Source organism: Leptonychotes weddellii, chromosome 4 (assembly GCF_054177405.1).
Source record: "Leptonychotes weddellii isolate Sample4059 chromosome 4, ASM5417740v2, whole genome shotgun sequence".
Classification (NCBI taxonomy): Eukaryota; Metazoa; Chordata; class Mammalia; order Carnivora; family Phocidae; genus Leptonychotes; species Leptonychotes weddellii.
The window spans coordinates 57,346,713-57,370,652 of record NC_138372.1 but is presented as its reverse complement, the minus strand read 5'-3'; the positions used below and the strand labels follow the sequence as shown (position 1 = coordinate 57,370,652).

Genomic DNA, 23,940 nt, shown 5'->3' with positions numbered 1-23,940 from the left:
CCCCACTCCAACAACACTCAGTTTGTTTCCTGCAATTAAGAATTCCTCATATCAATGAGATCATATGATACATGTCTTTCTCTGTTTGACTTATTTCACTCAACATAATACCCTCTAGTTTCTCTATAGCATTTATAAGTCAAACTCCTTGGGCTTGAGTCATTACTCAGCTCACTCGGTAAGGACATTTACTTTTTATTTTTTAATCCCATTTTGGGGGAAGTTTTAACATGTAATAAATGAGAAAAAAAAACTATGATGATTAGAAATCTGTAGCAAAAGTCATAGGAAATAGTACAGGTTCTGGCAAGAACTTGTCCATTCAGAGGACAAACATGTGTGCTCTTGTTAAAGCAGAGCAGAGACGCTGCAGGATCACCACCCCACCACCATCAGTACAAAATACTCCATAAACAAAATTACCTGCGAAGGTGCGCTAGGTGTCATAATAAGAGAAGCACATCAAGAACCAATGGCCAAGAATTACTTACACAGAATTGACAGATGTGAAACAAATATCTCTATATGGCCACTCTAGTTTTCATGATATACAAGTAAGGTACAAATGAAATTTTGGCTTGTCACAAAGGCTAATTAGGTGACTGAAGTCGAGATTAGAGATAAAATTTAAGACTTTTGTGTTTGTCAGGTTGATCTATATCAGTAACAGTGTGACTTTGTTCTTTTGAGTTTGTCAGGGGATAGGGCATTTCAGTTTTGGTGGCCACCAGGACAGGATATCAGGACAGAGGCATGGAGAGGGATGGCTGTTTTTCTTCGGAGTGGGTTCTTCAAGGAGGACCGGGCTCTGGGGGAGCCTGGTGCTAGTACCTGGTGCTCATGCCTCGTGCTGCATTTCCAGAATGTGCCATTGGGGGAGGGGACATGGAGGGGGAACACCAGTATTTTTATACATGTAGCTCTAGGCAGTGTATGGCTTCAGGGACAACAAAGAGGAATGCCAATGCCAGAGATAACCAAAGGGCAAAGGATCTAGCACCAAAAATCGCCTCAGAGAGGAAAAATAAATTTCACCTGATGTGAAACTGATGTGAGTTTTATGTTTTTAAGTACACATGTTAGCAACAAAACCAGCAAACATTTAAATAGGATTTTCAAGCTGACAGTTGACTCAGAATTTCTACGTTAGCTTAAATGGGAGTGCCTCGATTCACTCCTCATTCAATTCAATTCAATCGAAAGGAAGCCTTTATAGTAGGCCTTAAAGCACACTGAGGATTTATTTGTATTAACATCTTAATTTTGCTAAATGCCAATAAATGCCATGCCTTGGAGTCACTCTTCTGTTAGAAATTGCCTTAAGGAAAATGTTTTATTGTAAAATTTAAGAATTATATTGTAACTCATATTTCCAGAAGCCAAGGTGCTATTTCGGCATTTATCTCTACATGGACAAATGCATCTAGATCTAGATCTACATCTGTAGTCATATCTGTATCTATCTGTTGTCCAGTGGTCACACTTTCAAACATACTTAGAGAAAATAGAAATGGACATGTTTATATTGAGTTGATAAGATTAAAAATCATATAAAAATTAAGCACACACACATACTTAAGAAAAAAGGACTGGAGGTAAAGGCAATAACACTTTTTCTTCCAGCCTAAGGCAAACATAGTTGATCAAGACCCATCTGTTTGTTCACAGATTTTCTATTCTACTTCTCTGGTTGACCTCACATCTATAGCACATATAATAACACTGAAATATTACAGAGATTAGCATAGCCCCTGTGCCAAGATGACTCACAAATTTGTAAAGTTGGCATATTTTTGCATAGTTAATGACGTTTTTCTTTGGGTTCTCACCGCATATTGTATACACATTGGCTGTCATCTTTCCGTATTATAATTTTTTGTTTACTTCTCTCTCTCATGAAACAGAATTCCCCAAAGAAGGAAATTATTCCTTTTTAATTTAAAAAATATTTTACACTCCACATGGGGCTCAAATTCATGACCCCAAAATCAAGAGTCACATGCTCTACCAAATGAGCCAGCCCGGCACCCCAGGAAATTATTCTTTGGATCCATAGTGGCTAGCATAGCGTCTGGCTTCTAGAAAGTACCAGGAAATCTTTAATGAATGATTAAAAGATTTCATAGTCTGTGAATAAGAAACATGCAACAAATCTTTGTATTCATCATGCTCATCCAGAAATTGATTCTGAAACAGTTAATCCTTTTCTTCCCTCCTCACCTTGTCTTCCTGATGACAGAATTTCTATTTTAGTGTGATGCCCACATGGCCACCTCCTGTTGATAACTAGTAGGCATAACTCAGTTTCATGATGGACAGATGGACAAGCCTGCTGTTGTTCTTGGCCATGAGACTGTTACTGCTTATTCTCTTAGATGTATCAACATGTCTTGCTTCCCCTCTTTTTATTAATTTTTTATTGCAGGACTATACATATTTGCTCCTAACACTGCCTTGCTATATTTGTAATATCAGAAGCCCACAAGCAGGCTCTGGAAGACAGATTAGCAGAAATATTTTGAGAGGTGCATGTTAATCTAACACAAAAGAAGAGGACTCTGGAAAAGAGGCCATAAAATATTGCTATGATCCAACTGAATAGGGGTGGATCTTCCTCTTTCTCTTCTAACATAGTGAGATTGACTGGAATAAAAATAAAGTTGCAATATATTTCTGGGAAAAGGGATCCAGATTATGCTACCAATTTGAATTTTTCAGCGAGAGGAGTGCAAAGTCATTCATTGAAATTTTATATGTAATTACATATATGAATAGTAGCTGCTTCAAATTAATTATATAAATTATAATTCATAGACTTAACATTGGCATGTTACTTAATTTTTTATTTTTTAAAATTTAAAAAAAGATTTATTTATTTATTTGAGAGAGAGAGAGAGTGCGTGCGCGTGAGCGCACGAGCAGGGGGAGGGGCAGAGGGAGAGAGAGAGAATCTCAAGCAGACTCTTCACCAAGTGTGGAGCCTGATGTGGGGCTCAAATCCACCACCTTGAGCTGAAATCAGGAGTTGGATGCTTAACTGACTGAGCCACCCAGGTGCCTCTACTCTCTTATTACTTAATTTTTTAAACCACATACAGCATTCAAAAGCATTTTAACATGGGTATCTTCTTTATAAGAAAAAAGGAAATGGGGGAAGAAAATTATTTACTTAGTTTCTCTCATGGGACAGGCGTTTTTATGCCTTTTCCAGTGTTTTTCATGTAATCTTCAGAACTAAGCTGTGAAATACATTTTGTTATGATTATTTTATAAAAGAGAAAACAAGAACTCAACGATAGTAATTTGTTCATGGTCACAGAGCTAGGAATGACGAAACTAATAACAAGGCAAGTGTTTCCAACTCAAATTTATTCTCGGCTTACTGTGTTAGATTAGCCAGGATACAGTAAATTTTCAAGGAATTTGGATTTTAATTATATACATAGCAGTGTCTTAAAGGATTTTCCATGTTGTGAATGGGATGTCTTAGAAACTAATTTCCTCTAAGTTGGGTAGGGTACTTGTCCCCTTTTCCAGATGCATAAGTGGGTTAATTGCAAAAAACAGTTCAATAATGTGCTGCAGGGGAAGTGATTTCTGAAGTTTTGGAATGCCTAAGCCAGAAAGCAGAGTGCTCCAGTATTTCACAAACATGCCTCGGGAACTACTGTTCTGGCTTTCTAGAAGTCATGATTTGTCTTGTCTATCCTGTTTGCCTTCAGGATCCATGCCTGGGCTACCATGATGGGGTCTGACCAGAGCTCTTGGTTTCATTCTTGTTTCGACTAAACTCATGGACCACCAGTGATCTCAGTTGACAAGGGGGTTTGAGGTGAAAATCACTCTAGCTTTCCAGGGTGCTGTTAGCAAGCATCAGTTTGTGGCTAGATTTCTCTGAGGCCCATTGGGATTGTCCCTGTGTATATCTAGACCCTAGGACAACCCTCAAACTGACTGCCTTTTTTGTGGAACAGGGGCAGTACAGGCCTTGAACTTCCTCCGTGTGTTTCAGCATACACTTCTCCCCCTCTGGTGTGGTGGCAGTGTCCATGTTGAAGAGAAGAGAGTCTGTATATTTGCTCCTTTCCTCATCCTACCATCAAATATGAGTCGGACTCACTTTCTCAGGGTGGAAGGATAGACTATGGGACCAACTGCTGGTACCTTGCAACTGAGTAACATAGTTGCTAAAATGAATTAACTCTGCAAAGTAACAGAACTGCCAGTCATCCTGGTTTCCTTGGGTAAAGCAGACAGTGCCAGAGGCAATTTCTAACTGTGTTAGATGATGGTTTCTCCCCGCAAATCAGCTGCAATTATAGTATACCTAAAAATGAGGGTTAATCAAGACAGAATTATCAATTGGCTAGGTAAAATTTGACAAGTCAGTTTCATTCCAACTGAGTTGCAAAGATGATTGCAATATTTGGAAACTGTGCTTTAGGAAGAGGATCTGGAAAATTATAATTCTAAAATGTGAGCATATTTTCTGTGATGAGGAAATGGTCATTATCTATATTAAAATAGAGGTTTATTTCTCTCCATTATCTCTTTTTTTCATATTCCTTTAAATACATTTTTCTTGTAATTTAAATTTAGTGATTAAGCTATACTTCTAATAATGCATTGCCATTAATGAGAGAAATGTCACCTTTAAAAAGTTGATTCAGTAGTATAAGTTATTTTGGGACTGGATTTGAGCCCAGTTCTTTAATGAAAACTATTTCCCTTTTCTTTTTCTAGGACAGTGGAATTAAAATAATCTGTTTTGTCTATTTCCAGTCATGACATATTCTAGGCTTAAGTAAATAAACCCAGCTGAAAAATAACAGACTAACCAGCTCTGTCTATCACTTCACTCAAAACTGTCATTTTTCATTTCAAGGTTATATTCATGAGCCTTAATATGAAAACTCTCTGTCAAAGGTTTGCTGTCTGTGTTTTGATTGCTTTAGAATGGAAACCTAAATACTGCATTTCAGAAATAAATGAGGAGGGTCAGTGGGGGGAATCCTGGAGAGGAGTCGGGAGGCTGGTTCTGGTCTTGGTCTTCTACCATGTATGTGCCTGGACAAGTCACTTTAAATTTCTTAGCATCAGTTTTCTTTGCTTTTAAAACCAAGAGGGTTAGACTAAGTTAGGATGGAAATAGGTGTCCTCTTGTCTGCTAGGTCTGATCAATTGGTAATGGCTGCCTAGAAGGCCACATTGGGGATGATGGTGGGCCTCTTCCAGACCTAGCTGACAGGAGAACTGGGGGCAAGAAAGCCACTAATTTGCATTCCCTGAACTCAGCAACTTCTTGGGTCATTCTCTGCTTCAATTTTGACTTTCATGATTTATTCTTAATCTTTCACTTCAAGAAAATGGTCTCCCCATACTTGAAAATATTTTGAAAATTTGACAGCAAAGAGACATAGTCTTTGAATTCATCTAGTCAAAACGAGACTGATGTATTTAAAGGTACTTTGTAAAACACAGAGCACAGTTTTTGTTATTTGAGGACTACATGGTGAAATAATGGTAAGTTTTCCCATGATTCCTTTGAGGACTCCCTCCTCTCTAAGTTTTCATGAATGCTTATTGCATGACGGATGCATCCTCTTTCAGTAAATTTAAATTTCAGTAAAGTTACTCTTTCTATTGGTAATTAAGATAAGGAAGTGTTAAATTGTATAGTATAGACAGTAACACTGTAGACTGTAGTCATCAGAATTGTCAGGGAATATTAAGGGAATAGAACTTGAGCAGGGCCTAAAATGAACAGAAGTTAAATAAAAGAGCATTGTTAGGTATGGGACAGAATTTGAATAAAGCATGTTTTCCAGAGAAAACAGGAAGTATAGGCTATTGGGTTTCAATAAGAAAAATTTGGATTGCTATAATATTAACATTGATAATTGTTAACATTTATTCATTCCTTTATCCCACCAATTGAGTACTTCCAATGTGACAGACCCTGGACTAGACACTGGGGATACAGCTCTTAGCAAAATGGACAAAAATCCTTGATTTTATAGAACTTACATCCTAGTGGGAGAAGACAGATAATAAACAAAGCAATAAGTGAAATATGTTATGTGTTAGAGAGTAATAATTGCAAAGGAGAAAAATAAATCAGGGGAAGAGAAAAGGGAATGGTAGGGGTGGGTTGCAATTTTGGACAGAGTGGCCATGAAAGTCCTCACCGGGAGAGTGACGATTGAGTAACGACCTGAAATACATCTCAGGCATTCTGCTAAGTGAGTTACATACGGGAAATCATTTAATTTTCATAGCAATTCTGTGAGAATAGGTACTATTATTATCCTCATTTTATAGATGAGAACCTGAAACACAGACAGCTAAAATAATTCCTTAAGAGTGCACAGCACTTACGTGTAAGAGCTGGGATTTAAATCTGGGAAGAGTTTATACTGTTAGTCTGTAAGACCCGATAACAAACGTCCTTGAAAAGGTTGTTCGAGGTCCAAGAATGATACTATTTTAGAGCCGGAGGGAAATTTACTGATTGTCTAATCCAGTAGTTTTCAAAGTATATCATAATCACCTGGAGAGCTGGTTAAAACCCAGGTTTCTGGGGGGCCTGGGTGGTTTAGTTGGTTAGGCGACTGTTCGTTTCAGGGAGCTCATGATCTCATGGGTTGTGAGACCGAGTCCTGTGTTGGGCTCCTGCTCAGCGAGGACGAGTCTGCTTGAAGATTCTCTCCCTCTGCTGCTCCCCCTGCTCTCTCTGTCTCTCTCTCTCTCAAAATAAATAAATAAGTCTGTGAAAACAAAAACAAAACCAAAAAACCACAACCCAGATTTTGTTACCTTCTCACCAGTTTCTGAATCAGTACATCTGGGGTGAGGCCTGAGAATTCTCATTCTAACGAGTTTCCAGGTGAACCTGATAGCTGGACAGCACTTCGGGAATCATTTAGTCCAGTGGTTCTCAAACTTGGCTGCCCCTTAGGATCGCCTGGGGAGCTTTTTAAGAACTACGCATTCCCTCTTGAAGGTAGTACTGACAGTCTGTATTTCACTGGTCTGGGCTGAGACTGAGATAGGATGGTATCAGTGACTGCAATATACATGGAGGATTAAATACCACTGGTCTGGTTTAACCCTCATTTTACAGATAAGGAAATTGGGGTCTCAAGAAAGTAACTCTTCCCTTCTTGTTTTGGCTCCTAGCATTCTGCTCATTGTTTCTTACTCTCCTACTTGATACTCAGCTGCATAAAGTCAGGGGCTCTGTATCTATTTAGCATACAGTAAAGATTCAATAAATGTCTACTGTTGAGTTACTAATGTTGAAGGGAATGGGGGACTGCTAAAATTTTTTGGCCAGCAAAGTGATATATATTGAAAGTAATATTTTATTTATTTATTTATTATAAAGGTTTTATTTTTTAAAGATTTATTTATATCGAGAGAGGGAGAGAGAGCCCCTGAGTGGGGGGGGGGGAGGGGCAGAGGGCGAGGGAGAGAGAGAATCTCAAGCAGACTCCCTGCTGAGTGTGGAGCTGATGCCAGGCTTGATCTCACGACCCATGAGATCATGACCTGAGCTGAAATAACAAGTTGGACGCTTAACTAAACTACCCAAGTGCCCCATAAGGACTTTATTTTTAAGTCATGTCTACACCCAATGTGGGGCTCAAACTTAACAGCCCTGAGATCAGCAGTTCCATGCTCCACTCACTGAGTCAGCCAGACACCCTGAAAGTAATATTTTAGGAGGATTTATTATTAGGAAGGATAAGATAAAGGGACTAGAGACATGATGATCTTCCTACTGCAGTGATTCTATAGAGCCTTGCTACTCAACTTGTGATAGAGACCAGCAGCATCAGCATCACCTGAAACCTTGTTAGCAATGCAGACTCTCCAGCCCCACCTCAGACCTACTGAGTCAGAATCTACAGTTTTACAAGATTCCCAGTGAGATGCATGCACATACAAGTTTAAGAAGCACTGCTCTAGGACATCCTATGACCAATGCTGGACTTACAGGGTAGCCCTAGGGGATCGAAAAAACCCAGCAAATATGAATGGCTGGTCAGGTCAGCTTTTCCTTAAGTCTTTTCCTTGAGATTACCAATTCTCTGGGATCTTAACAGGTATTCAGTGGTCAAAAAGATTTAGAAAATACCAGGTTAAACAAAGCTAAACAAGTTTCTTTATGGCCAGACTTCTTTTATCTTTTAATATGCTAATGTACTTTCTGAGGCTCCAAGAGAAAAACTGTATTACTTAGCTGCTTCTACACTTATTGATCATGGAAGCCAGTTTGGGAGGCATCTTTCCATGTTACTATTTTGTGTAGCACATCTTGGTAAAGTTGTAGTATGTCCTTTGTGATAGTTAGGGCCTCAGACATAAAATATTCTAGCCCCTAGGCAGGAAATGATCTTACATTTCCTAAATTTAATAGATGCCCAACCTTTCGATTGCTGGCCCAGGTATGTGCTTTCACTTCTGACTCACTTTCATTGGCTGAAGCCTATTTGGACAGTCATAGGATAGATTTGTGAGTTCTGTCAGCGCTGGTCTGGGGAAAATTTTAAGAGTTAGTTGCTGGTTATGATGTCTGATGGAAACAGGGAGGAGACACTGGAAAATGTTAAGGTCACTGGTAACATACTGAATTTTAGTTTGTGTATAGCAGTAAAATCAGGGGGTATGACTGTGAGTGATTACTGGGTAAACAAAGAAGATAGAAAGAAATTTGATTGACAATTATGAGCCACAACATCTGTCAGCAAATTTATAGTCAAAAATAAAAAGAAGCAGATGAACAGATACTTTTGAGAACTAAGGTTGTTTGAGATTTAGGACAGTCCCAAATTGGTTTTTCACAGTTTATTTCCATTGATGCCTTTTTTGAAAATTGATGGCCCATTTTAACACTGACATGTTGATTATCCCGCATTTTTTAACTCAGAAAGCATTTGATTTTAAATCACACTCACCAATAAACTACCTATATTTTGGATAGTGCTTTGTTTTACTTTTATGGTATCCTTGACAAGAAGTTTCACTTTTTCTTTTTCTTTCTTTTTTCGGTAGCAGTATACTCGCTGCTCTTCATGGTAAGAGGAATGAAAATACTTTCTCAATGATACCCTTACTGTGGTCAGTAGCAACATCATTTTTAATTTTTTTTCTTTTCTGTTAATAAACCTTTGGAAAGTATTTTTGATTTGGATCTGTCCTTTCAAAAGCTTTACTTTTTATTCCCTTTTCCTGACATTAAAAAATGTCATTTCTTGCAAAATCAAGGGAGTACTGTTATTTCTACTTATGACATCAGTATACTTCTTCTTAGGAATTTTTCTCTTAAAAAATTTGATCTTCAAAAAATGTGATCTTACTTCAATGGGTAAATTTGGATATGGAAACCTTTTTGTTGTTGTTTTTTAGAGAGGAAGAGGGAAGGGGCAGAGGGAGAGGGAGAGAGAGAATCTTAAGCAGGCTCCATGCCCAATGTGGAGCTGATGCATGGCTCGATCTCATAACCCTGAGATCAGGACCTGAGCTGAAATCAAGAGTGGGATGCTTAACTGACTGAGCCACCCAGGTGCTTCTGGATATGTAAACATTTTAAACCTAATTCAGCTCAGTTTCTCTTTATATAATGTACCCTTAGTTGACAATTTCCTGCACTTTCAGAAGAAATTTTAAAGAGAAAGGAAGAAAATTTTTCAATTAGCAATCGCTCCTCGGATAAACCTCATTGGCTACGATACTGCCACTGTGCAAAGCTTGAAAGGAAGAAAATTTTTGAAAAATCAAGCAGAATATATTGAATTAAAGTAGTCTTTGGTTTCAGAAACTTCTAGAAGATGTTGATGTAGTTTCAACCCACTTTTTCTCCAAGTCTAACATCTACAGTTTCCACAACACTATGACAACAACGGTGATCCGAGATTTTATAGGCTACTAACTCATCCCAAAGAAATTTAGTTTTTCTTATTTTACTAGATTTACTAAGACAGAAAAGTAGACTGAGGCATTATGGCAGCCTTTGGAAGGGATGCTAAAATGCTTGATCTGTCCTACTGGCGGGATAACAATGGTGGGAGATGCCATTTACTAGGCAATTCTGCCTCTTCAGTGGAGTGGGACAAGGGATATTTTAGCAGCTGAGTGACTACCTCTGAACAGGTGGAGAGGGCTAGATGGGTGCTATGAGAACACCAGCTGCTGAATTTTGGACAACATGGTGGCTTGTACCAACTACAAGCCCTTATAGTTAGTAGGAAAGAGATAATAGAGGCAGCAATTGTCCCACATGCTAAAGGTAATTTACTAGTGATACTTATTTAATATACATGCTGAAGGTTGCCAATACTTAGTCTAGAAAGATGTTCAACAAGCATTGGAAATAGGGGTTCACATTAAGCCTTGGGTTACTTGACAATCCCATCACCCAAATATTTGTACAACATCGATCCAATAAAGTATTTATCAAGTATCATTAGAGGTCATGTTCTGTGCGAAGTGTTAGAATGCCAGGACAAGAGAAAGATAAATGTTACCATTGCCATCTCATTGTTTGCTGACTAGCGTGTGATGCAGACAAGTAAACAAGATGATATAACACAGTAATACGCCATGATAGGAGAAGTAACAGGGAGCCATGATAGTATACAGAAGGGGGTACTTAGCTTTTAGTTAAGGAGCCGGAGAGGCAGAGGCATCTACATGAAGGATGACTAAGCACTGGATGGACCAAAAGGATTGGGCAGGAAGAAGCATTCTGGGCAGAGGAAAAAAGCATATACAGAAGCTCAGAGGAAGATCATAAGGAATGTTTCATCTAGAGCATACAAATCTTGGGAAGAAGGAGAAATGGTAGAAATGAGGTTAGAAAAGGAAACAGAGTCCTGACATACAGGGTTTTATAAACATTTGGGCTTTATTATAGATGGAATAGAGAGCCATTGAAAGGTTTTCCAACAGAGAAATGATTTGATATGCATTTTAAGACAATGACTCTGGTGGCGTTCAAGAGAATAGACCAGAGGGAGAGAATACTGGAGAGAATGAGAGCAATGGGGAGACTGTCGCAGAAGTTTATATACTAGAAGATGGTAGCGTGTATTTCACAAATGATGGCATTCTTAATAGTTGGTGCTTTTATAATCTTGCACACTAGACATTAAAGTTATTTATTCTTACTTTTATAAGATTAAAATGTTTGTTATTTTTAACTTTGTATTTCCCATTTTATAATTCTTTAAGAAACCATTCTTCTTTCTTCTTTCTTGTATCTTTGTTAATTATTATGTCTGTTGCTTCCTGAATATTCTCCTGTAAATGTCTTTTCTGCTCTTGACATGTATTTTCCACCTTTTGTCATTGTGATTTCTTTTTCTTTCTTTCTTTCTTTCTTTCTTTCTTTCTTTCTTTCTTTCTTTCTTTCTTTCTTTCTTTCTTTCTTTCTTTTTCTCTTTGTGGATTCTTTTTCAAACTTGAGTACAGAGTTAATGATGAGAGAAAAGTAGTTAAGATTCTAGTGAATAGATTTCAGTTGCCGCAACTAGGGATAGCCTGAGATTTCTTGAAAAGGACAAGTAGAAAAAAATTCAGTGGTTTTCAGCACTGGAAAGAAAGAATATAGTTTAAAGACAAACAATGTTCTTGGAGGGGAAGAGGCTTGCTGTACAGCAATCAATATAGTAGAACTAGAAAAGACCAACATGGATCAACCCCAAAGTGCAAAAAGTAATTAAGGGCACAAAAAGCACATAATAAATGTCAAGTACAAAACAGAAGCTGAGAAATTACAGAGTGAAGTTCAGAGTTTAAAAATGACAGAAAGACCAAAGATGGCAAATGACAAAAACATTTCATATAAGACTAACTAAAAGTGCTACAATATTACAACAATATTATATAGGACACTACAGGTCAGGAAACAGCCTAGAAAGGTGTCTAATGGATAGCAAAGGTGAATCATTGACTGAGAGGGTCTTGTAGACATTGATTAAAAAAAGTCAGATTAAATGAATTCTTTGTCTCAAAGCTCTCAAAAAGCTCAGTCTTGCTAAACAGAGAAATCAATTTAAAATGAAAGAAGTAAAATTATTCTTTGGAAATGTTACCAACCAGTAAGTGGCAAAGAAATTGAGAAATTTGAATTCTCATATAGGACCATTTATGCTTTCTTTTAGGATTAGTGATGTTCAAGGCCTTTAGAAATCCTTTATAAAAACGTATGTTGCTGTTGTGTATTTTGTTCCCAAGTCACCCAACGTAGGCCATGTTTAATGCTTCCTTGGCTTTCTGTGTGTCAGAGTATGACACACCTGTCCCTTACCAGGTAAAACAGGAAAGGAAAACATCAAGAGGATGTACAGAAATCCTAGCAAAAGAACTTCCAACCTATTAAACTTCTTGGGGGGATAGGGGGAGGGAAAATGTGCTCATTATGTGTGTGAAGTGGAGAATTGGAAGAATGGGAATTTCTCACTCTGGAAATCCTTTGTCTTAATTCCTTTGGGCTGCTGTAACAAAACTATCATGGACTGGGTGGCTTAAACAACAAGATTTATTCCTCATGGTTCCAGAGGCTAGAAAGTTCCTGCCAGAGGCCTGTTTGCCTGTCTCTTGGCTTCTACAAGAAGTCTTGTAGACAGCTGCCTTAGAGTTTTGTGTGTGTGTGTGTGTGTTTGTGTGTGTGTGCATGAGAGAGGGAGAGAGAGAGAGAGAGAGGCAGACAGGCAGGCAGGCAGACAGACAGATGGACACACAGACTAATCCCATCATGAGGGCTTCACTCTCATGACCTAATTACCTCTCAAAGTCTTCATCTCCAAATGCCATCGCTTTGGGGATTAGGGTTTCAACACATGAATTTGGAGAGGACGGAAGCATTCAGTCCACAGCATTCTCAGAGATAGAAATTTTCCAAAGAGAGAGAAATTATTCTTTTAAAATTGTATGTTAAAGGCAGGATTCAAAGAATGGATAAGCCTGATGAATTTATGCTCTGTTCCCATTACGCTTGGGGAAACAAGGGCCACAAAAGATGGAGTAGGTGGAGAAGGGGGCAGCACCTGAGGGGTGAACAGGGAGGCAATGGAAATAAATCACAGGAACTGAGGGATGCAATGGCAGTGGAACACGAAGAGCTGGTCTGAGCCCTCAGGAGGCTGTCATGGGTTCTCCAATGCCATGCAACCATTATGTATCTGGTGTGGAAAGACAATGGTCAACCCTGGGATTGTTAATTATATTTCTCTTTTTTTAAGGATTTTATTTATTTATTTGACAAAGACAGAGAGAGAACAGAAGTTGGCAGGGCAGCAGGCAGAGTGAGAGGGAGAAGCCGGCTCCCTGCTGAGGAAGGAGCCTGACATGGGGCTCGGTCCCAGGACCCTGGGATCATGACCTGAGCCGAAGGCAGATGCTTAACCAACTGAGCCACCCAGGTGCCCCTAATTATATTACTTTAAATGGAATTATATGACTTCAAATGTAACTTTTAAATTTTCCCTTAATTTTATATTTAAATTTATTTTCTGAATATCCAGAAAGGTTGAAAGAATAATACAGTATGAACACTTGTATATTCATTCCCTTGATTCAACAATTGTTCCTATTTTCCCATATTTGCTTCATATAACTATTTGTGAGTATGTATATTTTCTTCTGAATGCCTTGAAAATTAGCTGCAGACATTGTGATATTCACCATAAATGTTTTATATAACCACAATATTATCAACACATTTAAGGGAATTAAATATATATATAATGAGATAATAACCAAGTTATTTTCAAATTTTTCTAATTGTCCACAAATGATTTTTATTTTTTATTTTTTTTTAAAGATTTTATTTATTTATTTGAGAGAGAACAAGAGAGAGAGCATGAATGGGGGTGGTGGTGGGGAGGGGCAGAGGGAGAGGGCGAAGCAGGCTCCTCGCTGAGCAGGGAGCTCCATGTGGGGCTCCATCCCAGGACCCTGGGATCATGATCTGAAATGAAAGCAGATGCTTAACTGACTGAGCCACCCAGGTACCCTGACAAATGCTTTTTAGATCTCTTTTTTAAAAGCCAGGATTCAAGTAAGGTTTAGAGATTATATTTGACTCTTATGTCTCTCCAGTGTCTTTTAATCTAAAAGTCTCTCTTTCTTTCTTTATAACTTTTACTTTTTGAAGACATTGCAGGACAGTTGTCTTTTGGAAGTTCCCACATTCTGCATTTATCTGATTTCTCCCATTTGGTGTTGTTTTCCTAGTTCTTATAGTCTCTGGATTTCCTGCAAAATCAAAGTAAATCTAATAGCTTGGTTAGATTCAAGCTAAACATTTTTTAGCTAGAATATTGTGCAGATGATGTCCTTATCTCATATTGTGTTACTAGAAAAGGCATGTAATGCCAGAGTTTCTACTAAAATTACTTTATTTGATAATTTGGTTAACATGATAATCACCAGATCTCTTCATTGTGAAGGCATATTTTTTTTTCTCTTTACAATTAGCAAGGACTCTGTGGGATAATACCCTGAAACTTTGTGAATAACCAATAATCTTTCACCGAAAGATTTTATTTTATTTTATTATTTAAAAAATATGGAATGCTTCACAAATTTTCATGTCATCCTTCTGCAGAGTTCATGCTAATCTCTGTATCGTTCCAATTTTAGTATATGTGCTGCAGAAGCGAGCACTCACCTAAAGATTTTAAGTGTCCAACAATACTCCTTGCCTGAAACAATTATATCATTAGGAATTGTAAAAGTTGTGATTTTTGTAATTTATATATAATTTCTTCTATATTTATTAGGTGGCATTCTTCCGTGAAGAATAACTTTCCCTCATCCACTGATCCTTGTATTTCTTTCTAAAGAAGCGGGACACCGTTATAATTTAAAAAAATGATTATAGCAATTTTGCATATAGAGAAAAATAAACCCAGCTGTAATCTCAACAGCTAGTAAACCAGTGTTAACAATTTGGTGTTTCTTTCCATTCTTCTTTCAAAGCCTATAAGTATATATATTACAAAATTTGATACATAAGTTTTATATCCAGCCTTTTATAGTTAGTATTATATCATTTTATCAGTTCACTATGCTGTTAAATATTATTTAAAGTATTTTTGCTGGCTGTCTGCCCTCTCATAATTAGGATGTGGCATACTTTATTTCCCTATTCCCTTACAACGAGGGGGCCATATAACCTCGTTTGTCCAGGGCAATTCTTATTGATGACTGTTGTCTTTGCAAAATTATTAAAGCACCCCCTTTTATTCCTGGAGTCATCTCAGTTTGGAAGACAAATTATATAGTCACCCTATCATCACTGTACTTGCAATTGACCATTTGCTGTTTTTAATTTTCTAATCTATTTACTCTTGCATAAATCTTTGGGTGCATTTCTTATTATTTCATGAGGATAAATTTCTAAAAGTCCTGCATCAGGCTCCCTGCTCAGTGGGAGTCTGCTTCTCCTTCTCCTTCTGCCCTCCACCCCCCCCCGCCCCGCTGCGCTCTTGCTCTTTCCCTTGCTCGCTCACGCTCAAATAAATAAAATCTTTAAAAAAAAAATAAATGTACAGAGTAATAGCAGCATTCTCCTTATCTAGCTTATTTGTCTTAAGCTGTGAGTTTTTGATAAAGAATTGCCTATTTAGCCTACTGGGAATAGTAAATGGTAAAAGTTTCTTGTTCAAGGTTACATAACCAAAAGCAATTGAGTAGGAATTTGAACCTAGATCTGTCTGTCTTCAGTCTTATCCATGTGTCCTGCTGCCTCATGTAAGCACTGCCATCATGTACCCACTATTGCTAAATAGGCAAACAATGGGAAAATAAATATTTTCTCTCTGTGAGTTTTTAGTAATCATTTGGGATCTGTTTGATTGTTGCCAAGGTAATTCTTTATTTATTTTTATCCTCTGTAAATGGGATTGGCAGTGTGAAATCAATGTATCGAAACATGCAGTTTAGGTCCTGGTACACAGTGGGTACTCGATCTGTACTGATTTCCACCTATACTCACATTGGGTTATCATAACCATCTGCTAATGGGTCTGTGCAGGGCTTAAAGGAGAAGCAAACGAAGGGGGACCGATTACCTCTCCCTCTTTCTACTTTCCAAAGCTGCTCTCTCTGCTTTCCCTCAATGTTGATTCACACATTGAAGAAGGGAACAGGAGTCAAACAGACTCCAGGGCATTGACAAGTGAGAGAAACACAATTTAAGTCACTGCAAACGATGTTGATCCCTCTTTTTATCTTCTGTTTCAAAAGCTGTTTGTTCAGAATAAGAAAGCCATCTTCAAGCTGTGGAAATAGAACACTGCATATGTGGCTTAGTTCCAGCTTGTTTGGGGACAGGTTCTAACTCGGAAACACAGGACTAGTGAGTGGGGAGAGGACAGACTGGGGAGAATATCATCCATAGATACTTGCCAGAGTCACTCCACCACTGCTGCCAAGTAAGCCTGAGCGACGGCGGGACGGTAGGAGGAATCTGGCTGACTCTTCTCTCCTAACACAGAAGAAGGAGGATTGGCTGGAGTTTAGCAGCTAAATTCAACTTAGAAGCTTAACTATGATCATTTCAGGAAGCATGGCTGAACTAAGGCTAGTTTTATTTAGGTTTTTCTTATTCTAAATAGTGGACTGCTGTGGAGGTTCTTGCAAGGAAAAGCAGAGAGACACTATGACAGAGTCACGTTTCCTCCAGAAGATACTAGACCAGGAAAGAAAAAAGAGTGGATGTGAAAGACAGGGAGTTCTCATCTATTCTTAACCTATTCTTAACTTCAAAGTGTGACACTTTAGGCTTTATAGTATTCTATGGTTTTTAAAACATTTTCACAAATATTAGCTCTTTGACCATTGTAACATGGCCTCAAGAGGCAAGTCAGGCAGATGTCCACATCTCAGAAGAAGAAATGAAACATGGAGAAATTGTGATTTTCCCCAGTTTTACAGAATTAGAGATGACAGGGGATCCTTGACGCCTACATCAGTGAGTTCTGCATTCCACCCCAATGCTTATATTGTTCCAGAGATTACACCTTTTCTCTGGTCTTAGACTTTTTGTTTTGTTTTGTTTTGTTGGCTTTTTAAGCTAGTCCATTTGTGAATAGCTGTTAAAAGAATGATTATGTGATTGCCTCCCCCAACTTCAGTGCAACATTTCAGAGTGTGCCTACCATGTTGTCTGAAATTTGGGTGTACCGCTACTCTCTGTTTTTGTTATCCTCTTTTGTGTCCTTGTGTAAGGCTGAGCAGAGTTTATTGCTGTACATATATCACATTTGGAATTTATGATAGCTTTCTGTTAATGGGTTGGATATTATTGTGTTTCAACCTCTGTGACCCTATGTCAGGACAACTCAGCTTGGGGATATATTGCTGAGTTGTAATTTAAAAACCCTTGGCCATTCTCTCTGTCAAACAAACTTGAACATAAAACAGTGTTGTATTAAATAGGATGGAGTTAGGATTTCTTTTTCAGTAAACAATGGATATTTGAAAAACAGCATATGCTTAAAATAACATGTGCACGCGCTCTCTCTCTCTCTCCTTTTTTCCCCCTTTTAGATTGGTCACAATGTATGAAAGCATAATACAAAGTGGGAAATGATCTCTTTTAGTTATCATGGTGCTATTTAAAAAAAAATCTTATTATATTTTGTTTACTGGAAATAATAACATCAAGCACTTATGTCTTAGTTACTTTTTAAAAATTTTAATTCCAGTATAGTTAACATACAGTGTTATATTAGTTTCAGGTGTACAATATAGTGATTCAACAATTCTGTACATTACTGGATGCTCATCATGATAAGTGTAATCTTAATCCCCTTCACCTCTTTCACCCATCCCTCCACCCACCACCCCTCTGGTAACCATCAGGTTGTTCTCCAGTTTAAGAGTCAGTTAAGAGTTACCAATAACTTTCTGTGGTTATAGTAGATATTGTTTTCTAATTTTCTAACAAATGATTTTTTTTAAAGAATAAAAAACTGCTTCTATCAAATAACTCCTAAGAAAACAACTTTAAATCATTTTTTGTTTGTTTCTTTCCAGTCTTTCTCTGTTTTTGTTATTTTATTCCTTAATTTGTTTAAGAAATATTTATTGAGTACACAATATGGATCAATCACAGTGCTGGGCACTGGACATATTGAGGTATACAAGATAAGTAGCTTAACGGTTGTTGATAGAATGGGTAATAATAGGGGTGTCTGGGTGGCTCAGTTGGTTAAGCATCAGACTCTTGGTTTCAGCTCAGGTCATGATTTCAGGGTCTTGAGATCAAGCAGTGGGTCAGGCTATGCAATCAGCATGGAGTCTGCTTGAGATTCTCCCCCTCTCCCTGTGCTCCACTCTCTCTCTCAAATAAATACATTTAAAAAAAAGAATAGGTATTGGGGCGCCTGGGTGGCTCAGTTGGTTAAGCGACTGCCTTCGGCTCGGGTCATGATCCTGGAGTCCTGGGATCGAGTCCCGCATCGGGCTCCCTGCTCGGCAGGGGGTCTGCTTCTCCCTCTGACCCTCCTCCCTCTCATGCTCTCTCTCATTCTCTCTGTCTCAAATAAATAAATAATATCTTTAAAAAAAAATAAATTAATTAAAAAAAAATAAAAAAAAGAATAGGTATTAATAACCATGGTAGTGAGCGCTACAAATGAGAAGTGTAGGCTGCTGTACTCTACAGTGTGGACCTAATTTAGTTTTTCTAAAGAAATTATTTAAGGGGCGCCTGGGTGGCTCAGCCGTTAAGCGTCTGCCTTCGGCTCAGGTCATGATCTCAGGGTCCTGGGATCAAGCTCCGCATCTGGCTCCCTTCTCTGCGGGAGGCCTACTTCTCCCTCTCCCGCTCCCCCTGCTTGTGTTCTCTCTCTCGCTGTGTCTCTCTCTGTCAAATAAATAAATAAAATCTTAAAAAAAAAAGAAATTATTTAATATATACCTATGTAATGTATTTTAAATAATTGGGATCATATGATATATAAAATTTAGTATATTTTTTCTTAAAACTATATTGTGAATATTTTCCCATTTCTTTAAATATTCTTTGAGAATGCTCTTTCTTAAAAGATTATTTATTTCAAGGGGAGGGGAGTGGCAGAGGGAGAGAGAAAATCCCAAGCAGACTCCCTGCTGAGCGTGGATTCCCCAACACAGGGCTCAATCTCATGATCCTGAGATCATGACCCTGAGATCATGACCTGAGCTGAAATCAAGAGTCCGACGCTTAACCAACTGAGCCACCCACGCACCTCATAGAATGCTATTTTTAAGGGCTACATAATTTTCTACTGGATCTATATACCAAATTTATTAGAAATTGGAATATTTCCTGGAATTTAGACTTCTCATAAGCATCATTCATCCTGAGGTTTATAATGATCAAAAGCTCACATGTGGAAGCATATGAATTAATTTCTTTTAATTATGTCTGCCTTGTACCTTTTGCTTGAAAAGAATCAGGACTTAGAATTTATGGGTCCTGGAGATAAAAAGGTAGTTATAGCACTCCTTGCTTTAATAACCTCGCTGTCACTGCTTTACGATATTTGGGAAATCTCAGAGAATTGAAATAGAAGGGATGGCAAAATGATGGCTGAGCTCTCATGGCCCTTCTGGACTCCAAGTTGAGAGTTCTTCCTGGACTTAGTGTAGGTACTTAGCTGATTGTGGGGAACTTAGGGACAGGAAGAGACATTGTTGAAAATAAACTTTTTAAAGAGAAGGTGACTCCACAATTGTTGATGTTTGGAAAGCATTTTCTTTGATATTTATTTATGAGTTACTTGCCTTTTGTTTTTCCTTTCCCAATTTTTTCTTCTCCTTGTTTTAGTGTGTTCCTGTGTGCTCCCACCTTGTTTTGCATGGCATGCCTTCTATTTATCTGAGATCATTTCTTTTGTGTGCGGGTCAGACCTATTGTCAGATGTCTCACTGGGGTGAAAGTCATCCAAACATAAATCTTTTTTTTTTGCTCTCTTGCTTTCCCCCTCCTCTTTGTGTGTTGCCATTTTCTTCTCCACTTTTGCATTCCTTCTTTTGTTTTCTTGAGCTACTTGTCCCACCTCCATTCCTCCTTAACTTTCTTGGGTCATAAGTTCTCTTTTACACTCAGTGGTATAGCTGCTTCTTTTCATTCTACTGTGCTTTGGTATTCTGTGCTGCCTCTCTCTTTCTCCCTTCCTCTCTCTCTCAGTGTATTTAATATGTGTTTCACCTTGGCTCTGCTCGTTTGTGCTTCTGAATTGCTGCAGCAGCTTCTCACACATCCTATGTAGACTCAGGGAAAGGAAAGGGAAAGGACAGATGTTGTAGTCACTAATGGAACAGCAGCTCCAAATGCAGATTCACTTAGGAAAGGGACTAACTGAAAAAGGAAATTTCCCTAAGATGTTTCTCCTATTAAGAAGTTCCCTGTCTGGGACTGTGTCACACTAGAAAGCTTTTGCACAGTGAAGGAAACCGTCAACAAAACAAAAAAGCAACCTACAGAATGGGAGAAGATATTGCAAATGATAAATCTGGTATGTGGTCAAAATCCAAAATATTTAATAACTCATAACTCAATCACAAAAAAACAAATGATCAAATTAAAAGATGAGCAGAAGACCTGAATTGACATTTTTTCAAAGGAGACATATAGATGGCCAGCGGGGATGTGAAAAGGTGCTCAACATCACTAACCATCAGGGAAATGCAAATCACAACCACAATGAGATATCATCTCATGCCTATCAGAATGGCTATTATCAAAAGACAAGAAATAACAAGTATTGGCAAGGATGTGGAGAATAGGGGATCCTTGTACAGTATTGGTGGGAATGTAAATTGGTAAAGCCACTATGGAAAACAATATGGAGGTTCCTCAAAAAAGTCAGAAGTAGAAATACCATATGACCCAGCAATTCCACTTCTAAGTATTTAACCAAAGAATACAAAAACACTAATTTGAAAAGACATATGCAAACTTATGCTCATGGCAGCATTATTTACAGTAGCCAAGATATGGAAGCAACCTAGGTGTCCACAGATAGATAAATGGATTGTGTATATACTTATGTGTGTGTGTGTGTGTGTGTGTATATATATATATATATAGACCTACATATATACACAATGGCATATTACTCAGCCATAAAAAGAGTGAAGTCTTGTCATTTGCAACAACATAGGTAGACCTAGGGGGGTACTGTGCTATAAGTGACATAAGTCAACTAGAGAAAGACAAATACTGTATAATTTCACTTATATGTGGAATCTAAAAACATAATAAATGAACAAACAGAACAAAAAAGAAACAGACTTATAGATACAGAGAACAAACTGATGGTTGCTAGAGGGGAGGGGTTCGATGAAATAGGTGAAGGGGATTAAGAGGTACAGTTGTCCAGTTATAAAATAAATAAGTCATGGGAATGTAATGTACAGCATGGAGAGTATAGTCAGTAATATTGTGAACAACTTTGGTGATAGACAATAACTAGACTTGTTGTTGTGACCATTTCATAATATATTTAAATATCGAATCACTGTGTGATACACTCAAAAATAATACAATATTGTATGTTAGTTATTCCTTTTAAAATTTATTTTAAAATTTTATTTTAAATTCCAGTATAGTTAACACATAGCATTATATTAATTTGTGACAGTGTTATATTAGTTTATATATTAATTATTATTTAGTAGGAAAATGTTTCCTGGCTCAGTCCAGAGATTCCTTATTGTTTTCAAAGAAGATATCTAAAAATAGGCTGGTCCTCCAAATATGATTATTTATGGAGCCACACCCGATTCTTCCCATGAACAGAACTGTTTTATTAGAGAATTTTAATGGGAGAGATATTCTAAGAAGCAGCTTCTTAGAACCACTTTGAAATAGGTTTTAAAATTAAAAAAAAAAAAACATTTCACACACATGATATGCTTCAATACTCCATATGACAAAAAGGTTATTCAAGAAGTCTTAACCTAGCTTGTAAGAAGAAGGGTCAAAGAGTCAATTTGACAAAACTTATTGCGGGGCTACTATGAGCCATATCCTGTGCTGGATGCTGGAAACTTACAGGTGAGTAGACATCCGTAGTACCTGCCCTGGTCACAGTCTACCAGAGAACTCACATTCATCTATCAGCTCATTCATAGATTTATGCCACATAAGTGAACAGTTTTAGGCCTTGATTTAACTGGTTCACAGCCAAACTGTTGCTTACTGTCCATGGGAACTCATGCTGTAGATAAGGAACTCATATTTTACATATAAAAAGAATAGTAAGTAAAATCATATTGACACAAAATTTCAGATTTTGGATTGATACAAAATTTTTGAAATAACCAAGAGTTTTTCATAGTGGCCCTATTATACTTGGAAGATTGGACTGGATAATTTCTAAGGCCCCTTCCAGTTATTAAAAAACATGTTTTCTGATTTTATTCATGTCTGTTTTATAATAAATTTTATTAATAAATTGCTCTCCATCTGTAAGAATCATATATCTGAAAGACCTTTGCATAACTCAGACAAGGTAAAATAGTTTTTCTACACAAACATCATATTTTCTTTTCAGTTATAACAGGTGCCCCCAAATAGTACTGGACATAAGGTCTGGGTTTGTCCTCATAAATCAGTGTAATTCTCTGGCCTTGAGTAATTGTGTCAAAATAATTCATCTTTATTCATAATTGGTTATTTAAATAAACAGTCTGTCGTTACCTTTGCAGAGTCTGAAGCAAACTGCTTAGTTGATGCAATCGGTATGTTTTCCGACAATGTGTGTTTGAAAATACTAATTACCTAATTAAGTAGTAACAAATAATCCTGTTCCAAATTTTTGTTGGTAAAGGAGAAAGATTAAAACAATTATCTCAGGTTAGAGGGGAAAGGAGTCCAAATAGAAAAGAAGCTCATTCATTTGGTGTCTGTGTCTCATTTTTCACTTGGACACTATGTCAGCATTTCCTTTAGCACATGTAGAATATCTGAGCCTTCACAGGACAGCTGCATTGACTCACCTGTAAATGTAACACATTTTTATAGTTGTTGTCACCCTCAGGATCTTGGTGTGACAGAAAAATATTGGCTGAAAGACCAGTGTAGAAGAATGTGGATTAGCTTTGAAGGGTTCAGAGGTTAGACTCAAAGAAGTATAGAGCTATTATCAAGTTTTAGCTAGGGATATTTTGTTGTAGTACATGTAACAAAAGAGACTGTAAACAAGAACCCCAGCAGGTTAAATAGATTTTTTTCATATTAATAGCAGCAAGGTATAATTTGAATAGGAAATGATAGGTTAGTGGTTCTTTACATATTATTGATTTAAAAATTAGGGTAAGATTCGATCTACTCATCATGCAATAAAGAGAAGAGGCAATAGGAAAAGTATAATTTTCCCTTCAAAGCCTCCCCTTTGTATGCTGGATTAGACCTCCTCCTGCACTTCCAGTTATGTACTGATCAGTATTGTTGAATAGCATTCATTTTCAAGAGATTGGTTGGCATTCTTTAACTAGGAATTTAAATCTAACTAGAATTGTTTTAGATGTATGCAAGGAGACATATATTTTTGTTTGTATATACCATTTAAGATAAGCTTTAAGTTTACTAATAGCACTCTGTTATATTTCTTTTATAAACTAAGCATGTTTTATTTTTAAGCTTTTATGTTATAGAGTGGTTTATGTCACTCACTATCTAGTAAAAATGGATAAAGTTACAGACAAAGATGCACTTTACAGCATCCTTAGATTATGAGTTCTATGAATAAATTATCTAACAATAATCTGAATTTGAGATGCTAAATGATTGGATTCTGATAAACACGATTCTTCCATTAAAATCATATATATTGGCAAGCACATTTGAGAAATGTGTTATGCCAGTTCATCTAATTCAAGTTCTAAGATGAGATTTGCATCAAAATGATAAATGATGGCCACCTACACAAG

General features: G+C 37.4%; 1 protein-coding gene, 2 non-coding genes and 1 pseudogene across 3 annotated transcripts in view; 2 read left to right on the top strand and 2 right to left on the bottom strand.

Annotated features, from left to right (window-relative positions):
- SLC44A5 (solute carrier family 44 member 5) overlaps window positions 1–23,940 on the top strand; it is a 342,614-nt gene that overhangs the window by 56,775 nt on the left and 261,899 nt on the right. The gene's annotated exons all lie outside the window — the stretch shown is intronic.
- LOC115941051 (U6 spliceosomal RNA) lies at window positions 1,693–1,795 on the top strand. The gene has a single exon (XR_004075780.1). It is a non-coding gene; the product is annotated as a U6 spliceosomal RNA (small nuclear RNA).
- On the bottom strand, window positions 9,625–9,754 carry LOC115941048 (U4 spliceosomal RNA; annotated as a pseudogene).
- Window positions 14,570–14,673, bottom strand: LOC115941050 (U6 spliceosomal RNA). Its single transcript, XR_004075779.2, has one exon. It is a non-coding gene; the product is annotated as a U6 spliceosomal RNA (small nuclear RNA).